The sequence below is a fragment of the Morone saxatilis genome, unplaced genomic scaffold (genome assembly GCF_004916995.1).
Source record: "Morone saxatilis isolate NCDOM2014 unplaced genomic scaffold, NCSU_SB_2.0 Contig4, whole genome shotgun sequence".
NCBI lineage: Eukaryota > Metazoa > Chordata > Actinopteri > Moronidae > Morone > Morone saxatilis.
In genome coordinates, this window is record NW_023339984.1 from 15,891,822 (window position 1) to 15,908,960 (window position 17,139).

Below are 17,139 nucleotides of genomic sequence, written 5' to 3' on the forward strand. Positions count from 1 at the left end.
GTGTGTGTGTGTGTGCTGTTTTTGGAAGGGAAAGAACACAGGAAGAACTGTGATCACTATTACAGAGAAGGCTCGTACAAAGAAATACTCTAAATTGTCTACATCTGCGTGCTCAGGAGAGCAGTTTCATGAATTGTCTGGAAGGAGACGCATTTCGTTGAAATTCGGAAATTCAGTTTTGTGATATCTCGGGACTCTTCGTGGTATTTTAGCAGGCAGACATCCCACAAAAACAGTTTTTATTTATTTTTTCAGTCTACAGAGACACATTCGACTGATCCTGTGATAAATGAACCAGCTGAAACGTTGAACTGTAGTTTTAAACCGACGTCTAACTTGAGTTAAAACCTCGCCAACTGAAGCTAGTTTACTCCCAGAGCCACTCACAAGTAGGGATGGACCCGGATTACTGATTTTACCAAAATGTACTCCCATCTAAGTTTTTAATGAAATAGTTTGAATCCTTTGTAATTAAACTGAAGTGGCTAATACAACAACCAATGACCAACCGGACATTAAACCAACCAATTAGCTCCCAGTCCTTTTTTTAAGAGTTTTAACTGGTGGGGTCATATTGTTGTTAATCCAGACAAACATATCAAAAGTGAGTCAACGTGACAAAGGAATAAGTGTCATATTCATTGTTAATCATAAATGACAAATAAATAAAACATATTTTATATTTTAGAGCTTCAACAATTCGAAAATTATTATTTCTTTTTTTTTTAAAGCAAGAATCCTGGTTTTGCTGGTTTCCTGACAATAAACGGGATACTTTTGAGTATTTGAGTGTCGGTCGGACTAAACAGTACATTTAAAGACATTTCATAGACCAAGCGATTCATTGATTGAGGAAATAATCGTTAGTTGCAGCCCTAATAGCTGTTAGATCACACCATACACGTCTCTTTACCGGAATACTACTGTGAAAAAGAGCGACACGTAGAGATTACATTGAAATGAACAGCATCCTAACAACACTCGTCTGTCCTCGTCTCACTCTCAGCAACACTTTCACTCAGTGTGGGTTTTTTTTTCACTCTGCTTTTAGTCAGGTTGAAGCAGCACTTTGGTGGATTGCCTGTAGGCAGGAAACGTCCCGATGAAGCCTCTCACCCTGAGTGTTTTGTTTTGTTTCCCTAATGCTTGTTGGAAGCCTGAACACTAAAAAAAAACCCTTCACAACCGGACAGTTGCTGGTTCAAATTTCACTAAATTATTTGCAAATTAGAAATGAGTAAATTACGCACACTTTAGCTGTGTCCCAGTTTGATACCACATCAAGTAAACCTGATCAGTGTATGTAGATATTCACAGCAGAATAGCAAAAAAGCCAGAATGCATAGTTAAAGCTTCAATGAACTGCTCCACAATTGAATGCACAAAGGAAGATGGAGGAAATGCTCAAAACCTTCAAAAAATAAAACAACCAGCTGATGATGGTGAAATCGGTCATCAAATCGATAATTAATTGATTAATCCATCGGTCTGTAAAATGTCAGAAATGGCCATCACAGTTTCCCACAGCCCAGGATGACACCTTTTTAAATAGTTTGTTTTGTTCGACCGACATAAAAGTTATTGATGAGAAGCTGCCGCCGTAGAAGTTTTGGCATTTTTTGCTTGAAATTTATCGGAGTAATTTTCTGTCTATCGGCTAATTGATTGAGCTCGAGAAAGTTAAAAAAACATTCTCAGTCTTTATAAAGTGGTAATTCTGAGGTATGTCAATTTCTGTGATACTAACTGCTAAAACAGTGTACGGTGGCCTAAAGGACACAGTGTCCTGGGGTGGCTGTAGAGCGGGGTTTCTTGTAATCGGAGGGTCGCTGGTTCGATTCCTGGCTCCCGTACTCCAGTCGAAGTGTCCTCTGGCTGTCAGTGGTCGTGCCGTCGTTATGTGAGCTTCTCATTGGGAGTGCTTTAGATGGGCTGTATCGCTGCTGATGAGCCGGTGTGTGTGTGTGTGTGAGAATGGATGGAAGTGTTACTGTGTACACTTATGTACCATGTATTATTAAATATATAGTACTACATGTAGAATAGAGCTGGGGAAACATTTTCCCTTTGCACACCACTTCCTGATAACCTGCCCTCAAGCAAGGCATTGATCTGGAAACTACCCCAGTGAACTCACCGCTGTGAATGTATGGAAATGTGGTGCTGAAGAGCATTGCAATAACGCCCCCTGGTGGACAAAGTCTGTACGTGCACCCATTCCTCGTCTGGATGCCCCACCACCGCTCTGTCTCCAGTTCTTCCTCCTCCTTTCTTCTTTACCGTGAATGTACAGCGTTACTGAAAATGCAAGAAACTCCTCTTCAAGTTAGCTTTTTTCTTTTTACTTCCTCCTCATTTTTTCTCCTCCGCCTCTTCACTCTCTCCTTACTTTGTCTGCCATGTCTTTGGAGATGTTTCAGTTCTCTAGTGCTTGTAATGCATGAAGATGGAGCGATCTCGGACTTCGGAGGAGTTAAAAAGAATGTAAATATCTCACCCGCTGTCTTCTCTTTGTCGTTCTCCAGGTCGGTGTACGACGGCCAGGAACATGGCCTCTTCATGGAGAAGCTGGACGTGCGGATCAGGAACCACGACCGAGAGATCGAGAAGATGTGTAACCATCACTTCCAGGGTTTCGTGGACTCCATCACAGAGCTGCTCAAAGTACGAGGGGAGGCGCAGAAACTGAAGGTAAGGAGGGACGAGCAGGATGGAGAGCAACGCGAAGCAAAGACTTTAACTCTCGATACTTCCCTCTCACCTGTTTGTTGTTGTTCTCTCTCAGAGTCAGGTGACCGACACCAACAGGCGTCTTCAGGATGATGGCAAAGACGTAAGCTTACAGGTTCACAGATGGCAATGTTCTCTATTTAGGACTTGTTTCTGGAGTCTTCTCAACTAACCTCCTCTTCCTCCTCCTTTCAGCTCACCAGCTCTATGGAGGAGCTGCAACAGTGTCGAGTGCAGCAGAGAAACATCGCTACCACCATAGACAAACTGACACACTGCCTACCAGGTAACACAAGAGTTAGACCTAGTTTCACAGCAGCAACAAAGACAACAAAACGGTTCCAAAAACCTTTACTACGACATGTTTTTTCTTTTTACCCCGAGCAGTCCTAAAAGTTCATCCTTGTTCTTAATAAAACGGTCTTTTGCTTCATCTCACTTTGCTTTCTCCAGTCCTCGAGATGTACAGCAGACTACAGGAGCAGATGAGGGCCAAAAGGTATGTTGCTGATTCTGTTTTTTGGGGTTAGATCTAACTTTTTTTTAAAATCAAACACCTTTCCTTTAGTGTGAGTATAAAAAATCAAAAAAAAAAGTGATTCACTTAAATGTGGGTAACCAGGGCCCTGCAGCAGGCGAAAGAGGGGGCCTTGAGGTGCTTAACCTTGTCTACGAAAACTGGCTCCTAGGGGCATTTAATGGTGGGGAAAGGGAGTCGGAGCATTGGCTCTCGACCCACACAAGGAATTGGCAATGCTGGGTCTGGTTTAAGACATGAGTGGGTGTTACTTAACCACTATACAAAGCAATGTAAAAAAATCAGGTAAAAACCATGAAAGACTGATGGAAAATTCTTGACTGTTTATTTTTTCAAGCGAAATAATCTTATTAGCGACAGGAAGCAACAGGCTTAATGAGAAATGTCGTTATATTTGGGGAGGAACCAAACGTTGTCTTGTTTGTTTAAGGTTACCATGCTGTCTGATGATTATATACTGATGTGCTTTCTGTACCGCATCTCCTTTAAATTGATTTGAACATTAATTCCATTAGTGAATGGTGCACTTTGACTTTTTGTTTCTTAACTTCCAGCCACTAGATGGAGCAACGGCACCTGGAATAGGAACATAAATTGCTTCACTCTGTGTCTTTCTCTCCCCCCCTCCCTCCGTCGCCTCTCTCCCTCTCCTCCTCCCTGCCCTTCTGGCTGACCGGTAAGACAGACAGCTACGTGGTTGGCATCAAATTTTGTCGTCTTGTTTGTGTGTTTTTCTACTTGTCCTCCTGTCCTCGCGGCCTGAGGCTCGCGAGAGAGCAGGGAGAGTCAGCCAACAGCGACCGCTGCCTAGAGAGACGAAAGTGTGTGTGTGAGAGATGCAGTGGGTGCGAAGTGGAGTGAAGTGTTTGGGGCATATTGTTATTGCAAATCCCTGAGGTATGCATGAGTGTACTTCGTATTTCCTCTGTGGTGTGTGTGCTCGTGCTTTGTGTTTTATGTTAATGTGCATGTCTTCTGCTTAATTTTAGTCATGCATCTGTACAGCCAGGACATTGTTTCATCGCTGGTGCTGTGTGTCGTGTGGTGTGTGTGGGTGTGTGTGTGTGTCGTTTAGGGCTTTGCAAGTGTGTCCTCCCCTTAAACCACAAAGTCACCAGCTTAATTTGCCGTCGTCACAGCACCACAAGGTTACACTAGCTGTGTAAAGCGTAAAGTTCAAGGCAAAATCAAATGCTTAACACTGACTCGAAGTGTGAATTACAGGTATGAGAAATCAATTACCTGTATGATCAATAAGTAAATGAAGCCTGCTCTTGTGTGTCAGGGTACGTACCCAGCCGCTGCGGACGTGTGGAGCAGCTTGAGCATACGTGTCTTCCCAGGGCGGGTCATGTAACCGGTTCCTGCTCATCATGCAGAAAACATCCCAAGCTGAGGACCCAGATCAACGGACACGGCCATGACACAGCTGAGAGACTTCCTGGAGAGCATCCGGAAACCTCGGACAAATTAGGAGAGGCGGCCATCAAACAGGTACGCAAACGCACCAGAAAACGTACGCACCGCAACACAGTTCCAGCTGTACATACCAAAAAAAAAAAAGGGTCAAATCCTGAACAGAAGAAACAGCGATATTGTCTTTTTTTTTATTCCACACATTCTTCTTTCTTGTCAAAACAACTGGCGCATACGAAATTAGCCACAATGCAACTGCCACCGGCAGTGTGGATGGCACCATGTAGCTCGAGCCACAGATATGAGTGGGCTACAGAGGTCGTAAAACCTTGCATCTTTTAACTCCACCCCCACCAGATTTTAAAACTTAATTTGGAGCTCTATGACCGAAAAGCCAGAATATTTTAAGGCTTTTAAAATAACTTAGATTTTGTGTCATTTCTCCTCAGTCACTCTGACTGACTAGAAATATTTCAGTGTGGAATCAAAGTGGGGACCGACCAACAATGCCGTCCCTAGACCGCACCATCAGCACGGCTAGAAGTACTCTCCCTTTTCTTTAACACACTTGTGACCCGAGCTGTGAGCCGTAGAAGCGGATGGTATGAGCTGAGAATTTCCCCATCTTTACGCACAGTCTCCGACAAGCAATCAGTACAGATTCTTATGGTCTGAAGGCAGATCGATCACATAATATGTCCTCTTTTACATAACTAATATAATGTGTGTGTGTGTGTGTGTGTTTACCTGCTTCAATCTTAACTCTACAATTTTACCTGTATGTATTAACCGCAGTGTGTGTGTGTGTGTGTGTGTGTGTATTTGGCTTGATAAGGACTGCAACAGTGTTACTGGCTCTTATTAATCACAATTGGGTTTGTTCTCCATCATGTCTCTCTCCTCTGTCTGTTAAATCAGAACCAGCCTCTGTGTGTGTGTGGTGTGGTGTGTGTGTCTTGCTCTGTGGTTCCACTGCCAGTAAACAAGCATGTAGAGCGCTGCAGGAGACCCAATGGCTTGTCGATGAAACATGCACACACCACACCACACACACACACACACACACTTGCAGAGAGACCCTGCTTTTCAGCACTTACCTAATTGTTTTTCTGTTTTCCAAGGCCAAGGAAGTTATATACGAGTGTGTCTGTTTGTGTGTTTTGTGTTCTCTTGTGGTATCCATAGCTCAAAGTGAGGCCTCTTGTTTATTTGTGTGCTGCCATTATTTGGGGAATGTTGTTCCACGGACTCGCAGGATGAAGGGGTGGGATGGGAATGAGGAAGGAGCGCTTGACGACAGACAGATGAGCGGATGGAGACTCTGAGAAAAGTGGCTGCGCAGTCTGTCGTGTGGTAATCAAATCTGTTATTAATCGCCAAGGCAGCAAGTGCTGAATTGTCACATTAGCCTGGGGGCCAACACTCATACCTTACAACCGCAACAGCCCCGGTTTGAATTTGGCCCCCGGGACCTTTAGTTGCGCTTCGTCCAACTCTTTCTGCCCACATTTCTTGCCTCCTGTCGCAGTGTCGTTGGGCAAAACCCTGAAGCGCCTGGAATGGAAGCTTGCTGTAACCTGGTTGTTCTCATGAGCAGTCAATTTGAAATTTTGAATATTAGTAGGTCAAGTTTTCTCTGGACATTTATGTAGACTTTCTCCGTTATTTAGAAGATAGTCTAGATTTCAGACGTTTTACATCAGTTACCAGACACTGTAACTGCTTCTTCCAGGTAAATGTGGACACACACAAGTTACAGTTACACTTTGTACTTTAGGCTTTTCAAAGGACGTACAGTTTTTGCCAGTTCAATTATATCTGAATATAGAGTGTCCACTTTATTAGGTACAACGGTACCAATCCTTGTTACTGAAAATATCTGTTTGTCTTGGCACACCTTAGGCCTCTTAGTAACAACTGAACATTGTTTAAATGCCACAGTCAACTTGTGTATTATTACAGACCGTAACTAAAGAATATTTAACCACTTAGTTGAACTCTTGCTGTCCCTAACCAGCCCTGGGGAGGTGTGCCTAATAAAATAGCCACTGAGTGTAGTAGGCAGATGTATTCAAGTAAAAATACTTGAAAAATGTTGTAGTTCTAGCATCTCAGCAACGCAATTAAACCATTATTCAAGAAAATAATGTGCAGATTAATCAGTGGTGAGAGGAGGCTGTTCTTTAACCAGTGTCCAACCTTTTCAGGTGTTCTTGAGGCCTGTATTTTTCCCATCCATTCTGAGAATTTATGCAGTGTGACATTATTTTAGGCTCCCAGCAGTAGCATGTCATCAAAATATCTGTATTCTTGACATATGTACATGGGAATAAACTTCGATAAAAAAGCAACAATAATGGAAATACTTCATTTCAGGCCTTTCTGAACTGACCTTTCTTCCTCTCAAGAGTTAGAAAAGAAAGAAGATTGGAGGGTCTAATGACTTGCTGTCCATTTATTTACTTATTTTGTCCTCTAGATGTCGCTAGAGGATCATTTCTCTCTCTTAATCTAAAACATTGCAGTTACTGGTTGACCAGTGATAAAGGTCCTCTGGCAAGCAACAAGCTCACCCCCTCATTGGAGTCAGAGGAACACAGCAAAAGCAGATCCTTGCCTGTGGGGGAACGAGGGGTCACCGGTTTGACTATGAAAATCTCAAGATCTCAACCCAGTTGACCACCTGAGACATTTTGGAGTGACACCAAAATGCCCAATGAGGGAAGATCTTTTGGTCGAATGATGCCCTCAAACTTAGAGAATCTATATTACAAGATGCATTGAAGACGTTCATGAATATGCTGCATGTTTTTCCTTCAATTTGTCTCCTGTAGGTTAGAACATTTGTTTTTACTCCCAACAGGATGTAACGGTAATTAAATTGAAACCATGCTGACAATATCGCGTCAGAAACACTTTAAACGTGGAGGAACTTGTCTTCAGATGGACCTCGTGTTCGGCACACGTAGTCCCCACGTTTCACTCCACATCCACACCCCCTTGAACCCTTCGGTGGCCCTCAGGTGGGGGGTCCCGGGACCGCAATTTGAGAATCACTGGCATAGAAAATCCACTTGCAGTCACTGAAGAAGCAAACCACTAACTCCTCTAACCACTAATTACAAGGGAGATTATGGAAACCCCAGTGGTCCAGCAGTCCTGATACTGATACTGGGATTATGTTGTTGTATCAAATGTTTGGCTCAGAGCGCTCGCACTCAATCAGAAGCCTCGCAAGTGTGTGTGTGTGTGTGTGTGTGTGTGTGTGTGTGGATGAACAAATTAGAAGCTCTTCTTTCCTTCCTTCCCTTTGTCCCTCCTTCCCCCCTTCGTTCTTATCCCGCTTCATTTTTTTCCTGTCTCTCCATCTCTTTCTCTCAGACAGTGTGTCTCTCTGGTGTGCTCTGTTCCAAATTAGCTGTAACTCTCTGTACCCAGCCGTCGTTACAGCTCCCTCGACCAAGGATGTGAAAATAAATAGATCTGGGGAAAGAGGAGGGGATGGAGGGAGGAGACGGAGGAGAGCACTGGGCTTACAATGGAGCTATTGTCTGCTGCCACATGCCCATAGAGGAAGAGGTGGAGGAGGAGGAGGAAGAGGAAGAGGGATGTGGGAGGAAGACTAAAGCGAAGAGGGGGGGAAAGGAGGTTGGAGAGTGGGGAGAGAGGAAAGGGGAAAGAGTGAAGAGGAAGACGAACGGGCGAGGAAGAAATGGGGAAGAGGAGGAACAAGATGATGGACGCAGAGTAAAGAGGGAGAGAAAGGAATAGATAGGGGAGTTAAGAGGGTGAGAGGATGACGAGAGGAGGAAGAAAAGGGCAAAAGAGAGGATGAGGGGGAAAAAAGAGGATCATAAAGGGTGAAAGTGAAGAGGAGGATCAGAGAAACAATGATGGATGCAAAGGAAAGAGGGAGAGAAGGCGATAGATTGGATGAAAGAGGGCGAGAGGAGAAACAGAGAATAATGAAGAAGGGGAAGATACCGAAAGTTAATAGAAAGGGAAGACAGGAGTAAGCATGTCACGGTGGAGAGGGAGGTGAAGACGAGGATCTAGGAAAAAAAACAAGGGAAGGAAGTTGAATTGAGAGGGGAGGAAGAAAAGATGATGAGAGGGATGAATGAGGAGGAGGAGGATGGAGAAAGGAGCAGGCGTGAGGAAGAAGAAGGGATAAGAAAAGAGGAAATAAGGCCAGACAGACATTAACTTGATTTTCTAAAGAGCATGTGACGGTTCCAGGTTCTTAAATGGGAGAATCTGCTGCTCTTCATGGTCCTACATTATACTAAATACAATATATTCGGGTTTAATGGCTTTTCTTTGGACTAAACTAAGACATTTAATTGTGCTCTCTTTCCAGTCCTGGTTGATTTAAGCTGCAAATGGGGTTTAATACTACAAGTCACAGAATTCTGGGGGCCAGCAAAACAAACTATTGTCGTTTATAATAAAGAAGTCGGGGCTTTCCCATCATTCTGTGAGCAACCGTGTTTTGATTTTAAGCCTCGAGTTGCTAGGGATGCACCGACACCGACGCCAGCGCTCTCATTAATTGAGCAGGTATGCGGAGGAGAAGCAATGACAGCAGTTTGGAGATATTTGAACTGACTTTTACAACAATGTTTCATTTGTTACAGTCAGAAAGTGAGGAACATCTGGTGAAAATGTGTTTTCAAAGTCACTGTTCGAACTTTAATAGAAGTCCTTGTTGTCAGCAAGTTGCCCAGTCACACACATGCAGGTGCCCGTTCCTGGTAGGCTGTAAAATGATGGAGAAATTCAGGGTTTTTTTTAACTTGGCGATCGGTAAGACAGGAATTTTGAAACAATGAGTCGACGTGATTGTAAATCCGTCCTCACAGTGTTATCAACCTCCAAAGCCCCGATCGTATGACTCAAACTGTCCGTCCTGGATCGTATTTCACTGCATCACGGTGCCCAAATCAAGCTTTCTGAAGAAGGGGCAGGAAGCAAAGGGAGAAGAGGGATGAAATCATTGAGGAGAGGAGGAGGAGAAGAGTAGGACAAGATACAGAAAGATTTTTTTAAAAAAAAGGAGAGAGGGGAGAATCATCTCCAAATGTCTTTGTCATTCTTTTATAACTCTCCCCTGTCGTTCGTCATTTCCCCCTCTCTCTCTTACTCTGTCACATCACATTTCCCCCTCTCTCTCAAGATGTCCGTCTCTGTCTTTCTCTCTCCTCCACTCTTTCCATCTCCTCATCTTTCCATCTACTTTCTTCTCTTGCTCCTCTTTTTTTTGGTTTTCTTCTTTCTTTTATTCACTTTCAGCAAAGGACGAGTCCAGAGCTTCTGCTGTGTATTCGGTAGTTTTACACACACACAGACACACACACACACACACACCCACGGTCGCACACACTAATGGGAAACAGATTGTAGGGCCTGTGAAGTAGAAGAAGATTGATTACCTGTATTTAGTTACTGAACACACACATGCGTGCGCGTGCAGCGAGGGTGGCGGAGGGCACGCTCGCTGGGTCGGTGTATTGAACCATCACAGGGAAAACGAAAATAGACTGTTATGGGTTGTTGTGTCAGTCGCTCTGCGTGTGTGTGTGTTGTCTGCCGAATAATGCTCCACAGTTCACTGCCATCGGACACCATTATTTCTGGTTGAGGTCCGCCTGCCAAAAAAGTGATATATAGTAGGGATGTCCCAGTCAGGTTTTTGCCCCCAATCCTTTATCCGAGTCATTTAACGTGGAGTATTTTTCTATGCAGAGTGCCAAATTGATATTTATATTTTCCTACATAATACAGCTGTGCCGTTTGCTTTGAATACACCAGTGCAAATACCATACTTGTCCTTTGGTCATGATGGCGAAACAATACTCTTTTCCATACAAGTTTTTCTACAAACCTCTTTTTATTTAGGATTTGCCAAAAGAAACCAAACTTCTCAAACACACCAGTGTTTAATATTGTCTTCAAATAAAGCATCAGCAGCAGATACCTTGAGTGAGATCTGGAAATTTTTGCTCAAATAATGATCAAAATGAGACTATTATTATTGCAAGGCATTCAACACCAGCTTGGATTACTTACAGTCTTATCCCCAAGCAGTGTAGACAGTGTAGAGTGTAGAAAGCAAACAAGATATAAAATGTCAGTTAGCTTAGAGGAGCTGATTTTGTTACCTTTGGGCTGAGCCAGGCTACCTATTTCTCCCTGTTTCCAGTCTTTATGTTAAGCTAACATAACCGGCTGCTGGCCGTAGCTTCATATTTAGCAGCCGTCTTCTCATCTAACTCTTCTTGTGTAGTATCTGTTGAGCGTTGAACATTTAAGAATGTGGTCCACCTTCAAAATGTAGAAATTTAGTCTAAAGGTGCCTCTGCTTGTCTTGCTAGTATCAATATGTTGCAATAAGTGACTAAAACAATACCAGTCAGTTTAAAAAAAAAAGCCTTGATGGGCTTCTATTTATCCCTCAGATTGCCCTTAGACAGCCCTAATAAGAACAATGACCTGCTGACTTTACCTTTAACCCTGTAACAGTCAAAACTCTACATTTTTACTACCACATGGTACGCATACCCGGTGTCTCAGTAAACGCCTAATATGCATAGGAAAATCCATGTTCCAAACCGCCTCACAAATACAAAAATCATAAATTGCAGTGAAGTTTAGCATGTATCATCTTGTTGCATTTATAATATGCAGCTCGTAAATGTTTTGTCATGCGGTTAAACAAACACAAGCTGTCCCGAGTACCTTTGTTTGTTCAAATGTTGTCAGGACGTACGTTTTTCTGTCTTTTTCTTTTTTATTTGGTGGCAAGTTGTTTTGGAAAACAACTCTACTGTTGGCAGTTATAACTCATGTTTGAAAAGTAATGTTAATTACATTTATCTGTTTCCCAGATAGTTTACACTGTCACTACATAAACCTCCATTTCCTTCTCGGAGAATGGCGTTGGATGCCTGTTTTTCACAAATCATTGCAACTATCCCACAATAAACAGCTGGCTTTAACCACTTGTCAACAAAGAGATCACTGCAACTTTGCTCTTTCACTTGCAATTTTTGTCAATTTCCGCGCTCAGCCCGCAGATAAACACAGAAGACTGCAAATCGCCTTGAAGTTTGTCAGCGAAGCCACGCAGCACATATTTAACTCGGGGCTGACTTGTGGTGTTGCCACAGTGTAATATCAGATAATTTTTAAAATATTTAGAGTCATTTTGCACTAAATGGATTAAAGCGTGGCTCTGACTCTGGTCCTCATCCCCAGCAGTGTGTTCCTGCTACCTCTTGGGCAATTTCCATCCATTTCCATCTTCTTTTCACCTCCCGCCTTTCTCCTCTTCACCACCTTTCCTTTACTCTTTTCTCCCTCTCCACCTTTTCCCCCTCGTCTTGTACGTCATTCTCTATCCACTTCTTTACCCCAACGTTTTGTCCCCCTCCCGCTCTCCCTCTTTTCCTATGGGATTGTGCGCGAGGGATGACGCACATTCCCGCACTTAAGCTTCAAGTGCCACGCCAAATGCCACCCCCAAAGAAAAACGCAACAAAAGACAGATCCAAAAAGGTTCCTATTTGCGAACAGAACTTGGTATTGTGGGATAGGTAAGGATGAATGGTGGTGCAAGGGTGTAAACAGCATGCCAGCGGATGCCTCAAGACACGCATACACCTGGGGAAGAATGCGAAAGTGCTAAATTCGATTGCTAAGTGGAATTTCTGACGTAGGTGCTGACGTCTGTAGCTGTAGCGTCGTATAGTGCAAGAAAGATGTTTTCTATGTCGTTCATTCCCTCTCTTGTGTGTGTCTTTCATGGGTTGCTGCCTTTTGAGGTCTAGTTGTGTTAATTTGTTTGTGGAGAAAAGGAAATCGACCGTTTGACGATTAGAAGGCCATGCGGAGAAAAAAAGTTTTGCTTTTCATTATGTGTTTTTGAGGTTTTCTTTTTTTGTAGGAAGGTTCTCTTTCATTGTGCCTCTTTGAGCGTTTTTGAAGAGTTTTGCTCGACCGATCCTCGAGGAATTGGTGAAAAGACTCGCTGGGAATATTTTTAGAGATTGTTCGTCACCTATTCTTCGTTCCTCAAAAGAGTGGGCACAGCTTGGTACATTTCTGTGTCCCCACCTGCTTCTCCCTAACCTCCTATGCAAAGGATCGAGACTTTCCACTGATTTTGTTTGTGACTTATTGTCTTATATGACTCATTAGTGTTCTATGTGTGTGTGGGCATTAGATCAAAGATGGCATTGTATTCTTCCAACACCACTGATATTGTGTTCTTCCGGGTTTATGCGTATCCACCCTCCCATGAACACCAGTTTTTCTCATTACCGTTGTCATTAAAGGCGCAAATCAAGGCGCTTGAAGTCTCTGACGTATTTATTGACGTCCTTATCGACAGATTTAAGTGCACGAGGTTGGCTACGTGCTGGCGCCGGCGAGCCGAGGAAGCCGCAGCATTCACGTAGGTTTTTCAAAAGGACCTGAGACGGATCTGGGTGTGGATGGAAAGATGCACTCAGTTTAGATGTGAGAGGGTTTTCCCCCCCATAACAAGGTTTTCCCACAGAAATATTTTGGTGGCAAAGCTGCGGAGACATAGGAATAGAAGATCATGGGAATGAGAGTTATCGGCGTTTAATGATCGAATCCAAGAAATCGGCATGTTCATGTTCAGATATTAGCGGTTGTGTTAAACAAACTGCAAAACAAAAACATTGGAAACACTATGGAGACAAAAAAACATCTCAGTTACCTACAAAGTCTGCAACAATGGCCATCTCTATTAGAAACGTGACTCTGTTTTCATTTTGTGTTGGATACCAAGACTTCCTGTTTGATTATTTTTATTTTTAGTATTCCTGGTCGAATACCGCCGCAGAGGGAGTAGAACGCCCCCATTTCCCATAATACTGTGTTTTCCCCAAATAGTTACATAGACGGGACATGGTTTGCATCAGGTAATACATTGCGCATTGCATTGTTCTGTGGAGAGTCTTTCCATTTGGACTTCATTTCCATTTCCTTCTGTCTGTGCCCCACCTTCTTTTATGTCTGTTTATTTTGGTAAATTTCACTGATAAGATCATTGCTACATTACCCAAATCTATGCTACTTATGAATACATGTTTTATTTGAAAAACCTATATTTGAAGTTTTAATGTATTATCTCTCAATTCTTGCCTGCTTTTGGTTTACTTCTCTGTAATTTTGGGATAAGATTTAACTGAAGATACTTTGTAAACCTAATGCTTTCAGATACGTAGCTTAAATATGCATACATTTTACTAGTTTACCTAAATTTAAATTAAGATTTAGACAAGCAAAAGCACAGATCCAGCAATAAAGCCTTCCCCGTCTGAAGTGCAGAGCACTGATATTATGCGCTTTGTTTTCGGTTTCATTGACTCTTCATCCTTCCTGTTCTTCCCTTCCTGTCTTGCTCTTTTCCCTCTGGTGTATTCTTAGGTGCTTTGGTAAATCACTTTTATAGGTCATTTCCATGGGTATTTTCATGGGACAAGGAGTGGCAAGTTTGACTCAAAGGTCTTGACCAGTAACCTCATTAAACCGTCTACAATTTCTAAGCTTTTCCCAAAACTGTCTTAAAAATGGGAACCGGGTAAATGTTATTCATGCAGTTAATGCTTACTTGCCTAAGAGGATTAACATGTTTTCTTATGAGGGTTGTCTGAAAGCTGCTTCCAAGTCTGAGTCCCTTTTGTTTGTTGGTGTATTTTTATTTCTCTCTGTGTCCCCTATAAAGTGTAATCGTGGCACGTCAGGGCAGCTACAGTGGAGTTCGATTGCAGATGGTGTGTTATCGGTAAACATCTGGTTTTGTGTCAGACCCTCAATATCAAAGCGATTCTTCTGTTCTGAAGTCGCGCCAAAAGCTAAATGCAACAAGTTCCCCTTCCTCCTCTGCGGCTTTTGAAAAGTGTTCTGGGAAATGTAGGAAAAAAGTGAAGCAAACAAAGCAGTTTGAGAGGGAGAGTTTTTGAGTTCCAATGGCTGAATTAATCCTGTATGGTTCTCTGATGTGCCTTTTCTGTGTTGTGGTTCAGGCCCAGCTACAGCGCTCGCTGGACAGCTCCGTCTCCACGCAGCCGAGGGCCCTGCTCGGACGACGCAGCAGAAAAGAGGCGGTGGCGGCAGGGGCTGGGACCGACAGCGAAAGGCAGGGTGGCAGTCCGGTGTCGGAACAGGACTCTGGCATTCTGGATGTGGAGGATGAAGAGGAGGATGATGAAGTGAGACTACAAACACGCATGCAAACACATCAAAGTATTGAAGCTTGCATCACACACATGTTGCCGGATTTCATAAATTTCCTAACAGCTTTTGTCATTTCAAGCTGGACAAATAAAGGGAAGGGATTGGGTATCATGACCTCTTATCGCCAACGTGAATCTAATCTAAATTTGACCCCATTTGTTTCTGATTCACTGTTGGCAGTACGATTTCTGATCAGGATTCACAGATATAATTGTTGCCAATTGCAGCGGTCCTGATCAAACCTTTGATGAGTTTCCGTCCTCCAAATGGATGAATCCACTTTGAAGCCTGAAAATCCTCAACTTTACTCGCTTCCTGACGCTTTCTCTTTGTTGTTTCTCCTTTTTTAGTCTCCCTTCTTTTATCTCTTCCATATGTCCATTATTGCCTTAGGCTTGTGTCCCCTTGTCTTTCCTTTTCCATTTAAACCTCTTCCACTCTGATTGGTGGTGGTAGTTGATTTGGGTTCATTGAGCCTCATGCAAGGACATTTTCGTAATCTTATCTTAACTTTCTCTTATTTTTTTTTTTCCATATGGTGGACTCGTAATAGTGTGCCACGTCAAGAGCAAACGCTCCTAACTTTAGATTTCTGTGTAAATCACCTGCGTAAAAATAATGCCACCTGTGCGCACACGTTCATGAGGAATGAAAATTTGCATAACAAATGCCCCGATAATACCATGTAAGGCTACACAGCCGGCCCTATGTGTGAGGGAGTTCATTCAGGAAAATAGTAAAAAAAAAAAAGAGCGTTAAGAGCGTCAGCAGTGGAAGTAAAGGACCTGCTGAAGTTGAATGGGGAAAAACTAAACAAGTTCTGTTAACGCCGTGTCACCTGAGGGTCGTACTGTTGGTGAAATCAAGAAGAAATGGTTTGATATGAAAAGCAAGGCCACAATGGGATGGGGTCAAGGGGAAGTCTCCATCACAGAGATAGATGAAATAATACGTGCCATAATAGATGCTTTGTCAGGCATTGCAGCTGAGGCTGTTCTACTGGACTATGATCTGCATACATCTTAATGTGAAGAGAACCCTAACCCCATCAATAGCCAGTTTAGATTGATGATATTGGTGAATGCTGCAAGTTCTCGAATATGTTCATATGAGTGGTTCTTGCACGAGGCCCATTGTCTTGCTCAAGGGCGCTTTGACAACGTGTGTTGTCCATCGAATTATCTTACAAAGTGATTGGCACACAGTTACACCAGTTTGAGGAACAGTATGTTATTTAAGTACACCAATAACATGTTTACGGGCTGTTCAGAAAATGAACTTGTAGAATTTGTGTCACTGCTACAAAACGGACACAAAGCATTTCGACACTGAACTCTTCAAGTCATCCCTCGCGGGATCAAAAGTCCTTTTATGCGGCGCTTGTTGTTCACACTCAAGGAAAGCAAAGTACAATGAAGTTGAAGAGAATGGAGCTGAACTTGTCACCCCCGTGCTGCCATTCTGTTTTAAGGTCCCTGTCGTCCCCTTGGCTTATTTACGTCCTGTAAACTTGACTCAACCCTCTTCACGGGAAGACCTTGGCTCGAACAAAGGCCTGACCCCTCGGTCGGCAGGGTTACGACCGCGGTGGCGCCGATGGTTGGCATCGCCGCAGCCGTCGGCGTCCCGTCTCCTCACGCCATCCCTGCCACTGCCATGTCTTTCCCTTTCCTCCCCTTCCCCTCATTTACAGTCGTCCCCCTGTGTCTCCGTATCCTCTTTTTCTTCGCTGCCTTTGTTCTTCTTTTCTTGGCCTTTGTCTCCTTTTTCATGCGCCGTTTCCTTGTCTTCTTCACCTCTCTGACATTTTTAAATTGTCTCCCATCATCTCTTGTTTCTCTCTTCCCGCTCTTTCCGGTTTGTTCCTCTTCGACTCCTTTCCTTATGTTTTCATTATCGTTCATTACCATTCTTTAAACTTTAAACCACATGTACCTGCTTGTATCTCTCCTGTCATCATCCCTTCAGCTCTCAATCTTCCCCTTTTCTGTCTCCATCCCTCCTCTCCCTCCACCTCTGTCTTCAAGTTGATACGACTCTTTGTTTGCTCGCATTGTTTCAGGACACTGTATGTGTGCGGTTACATCAAAGCTGGCATTGTGCTGCGCCTCCAATGATTTTTACAGAAAGCAAACTTTCCAGAGGGCGAGAGGGCACATGGCTTTTTGCTTTGTGTGTGTGTGTGT

At 43.3% G+C, this 17,139-nt stretch overlaps 1 pseudogene; it reads left to right on the forward strand.

Moving 5' to 3' along the window:
- LOC118338504 overlaps positions 1 to 17,139 on the forward strand; it is a 48,595-nt pseudogene that overhangs the window by 8,324 nt on the left and 23,132 nt on the right.